Genomic DNA, 2,168 nt, shown 5'->3' with positions numbered 1-2,168 from the left:
GACTCGTTAGCTGCTTGTACATCGTTAACAACAGACACAACGTACAAAGAACCAACACCAAAAATAATATCAATACAATAAATCAAATAAACCAAATGAATGCTTGTGTTACCTCCTCTCCCTCCGGCCAGCTGCTGACCTCTAACCCCTGGGTTTTGCTGATCTGCATCTTGAGGCTCTGAGGGATCCAGACGTGTCTCAGGTCTTCGGCCTTGGTGTCGAAGGTGAATCCCGCCATGCTGCTCGGGTCCTCCCCGCTGCTCACCAGGGGACATTCAGTCACGTGTTTACATTTCAATTATTGAAAAGAAATGCAACTTCTTTGCAGACAAACGTATATTGTGTATATTTTACATTGTCTTTGGTTTCTGTAGTGTTGTTTAGTGTATTTGAACTTATTGCTTTATATTTTGCTTCTAATAATAATAATAATACATTTTATTTATATATGCGCTTTTCCTGGTTCTCAAAGCGCTTATAATATATATCCTTCTACTGTTATATGCTATGTATAGAGTGGTGCAGTGACGAGTCCCAAGTGAAGTGAGTTAGCATTTCTCCACTTCCTGTCCCCTCGTCTCAGAGCCAATGGGATCTCTCCGTAGGGTTTAGGAAAGTATCTGAAATAAGGTCTGTGGTTGAGACACATTGAAGAGACGGATCACGTTTTGTTCTATGACATTAAATCATCAGCAGTGACCCCACTGGTGATTTCTGAAGAGTGGACGTGTCTGAGAAACGATGGTTGTTACCAAGTGGCTGAATAGGACTACAGAAGTCATGGAGGACGTTGTACGTCATTACGCCGAACACGTAAACACTCCTCTAAGTTAGTTTCTGTTCTGCTTGAGAGCAAGTCCCTGCCTCCTGCAGACTGTTCAAACAAACGCTTCAACTCGAACCATCTAGAATCTGTGTGTTTGAATATGGATCTGAAGTTGGCGTGACGTTGAAGTCGTGCTGCTGGACTCGGCTGTAGTTCCTTTATAGCATCACGTTAGCATTTAGCTTCTGGACATTAGATTTATGATTAGAACATTATAAAAGTAAACAGTGGAGATTATCCGGTTGAACAAAACGTGCATTTATCAAACAGGTTGGTTTTCCACAGACCTTATTTTTTTTACAATATTCCAAAATCCTCTGGAGAAATCCTGTTGCTGTTTCTCGAGGGAACCAGCAGCTTCCTTCAGGGTGAATACGTGCTCCCTGCACCGCTCTATGCTTTCACTGTTTTTATTTGTAAATAATTTGCAATGCCTGATAGCCTGTTGCTGTACAAGAACAATCACATGTGGGTCAATGAAGGCCAGACCTGTGTAAACAATTAGGTAATTAGTAAAAGTCAATTAAATAGTCAGACAAAATCTTTAGAACCATAATTGATTTCCATTATATGTTCAATTATTAGTTTTTGCCAAATGTGAAAATGATTTCCTCTGAAACATAGAGACGTGCTGCTCTGGTGTTGAAGGACAAACTCCCCCCTGTGGTGTCACGGTGTGTTTCACTCTGAACCCCCCCCCAGTAACAGATGACCCAGGTCTCACTCTAAGCACCACTCGGTGGGCATGGGCGGAGGCGGCTCTTTGGGCTTCGGAGGCTCCATCGCCTGCTTCTCCTTCTCCTTCTGCTTCGCCTTGTTGAAGGCGTACTGTGGAGGCAAGAGAACACACACATTAGTTTGGATTCAAACTGAACACAGATTACTGTTACGTTTAAAAAGTCAGCATTTCATTCAAACTGATTTTTTAAATAATTGTTATTTAATTGCATTAATGTTTTTATCTTTTCATATATTTATCATTTTGGGATTTTCTTTTTTCTATCTTGTACTATTTTCTTTATTGTTTTCTCTCTATACGTTTAAAAAAACACTGTTGAATAAAAAGTGAACGTGTCTGTACATTAAAACTGAATCTGAGAAAGTAAAAATATGAATAAATAAAAACAGAGATGATGTTTGTACCTCCGCCTGCACCTTCCAGAACTCGGCCTCCTTGGCGCTGTTCACCTCACAGTTGATGACGAGGACGTCGGGAAGACAGCGGATGTTTCGCGTCTGAACCTGGACGCAACACACACACACACACACACACACACACACACACACACACACACACACACACACACACACACACACACACACACACACACAGCCAGGCTGT

General features: G+C 41.5%; 1 long non-coding RNA gene across 1 annotated transcript; it reads right to left on the bottom strand.

Annotated features, from left to right (window-relative positions):
* Positions 1–106: 106 nt before the first annotated feature.
* On the bottom strand, positions 107–2,107 carry LOC104945572 (uncharacterized). Its single transcript, XR_798357.1, has 3 exons — positions 1,970–2,107; positions 1,551–1,654; positions 107–257 (listed from the first exon to the last, which is right to left on the bottom strand). It is a non-coding gene; the product is annotated as an uncharacterized lncRNA (long non-coding RNA).
* Between the last annotated feature and the right edge of the window lie 61 nt (positions 2,108–2,168).

This window comes from Notothenia coriiceps, unplaced genomic scaffold, assembly GCF_000735185.1.
Source record: "Notothenia coriiceps isolate Sejong01 unplaced genomic scaffold, NC01 NC01_scaffold00009749, whole genome shotgun sequence".
Taxonomy (NCBI): domain Eukaryota; kingdom Metazoa; phylum Chordata; class Actinopteri; order Perciformes; family Nototheniidae; genus Notothenia; species Notothenia coriiceps.
Note: the sequence above shows the minus strand (reverse complement) of the source record. Positions and strands in the feature narration are given on the sequence as shown.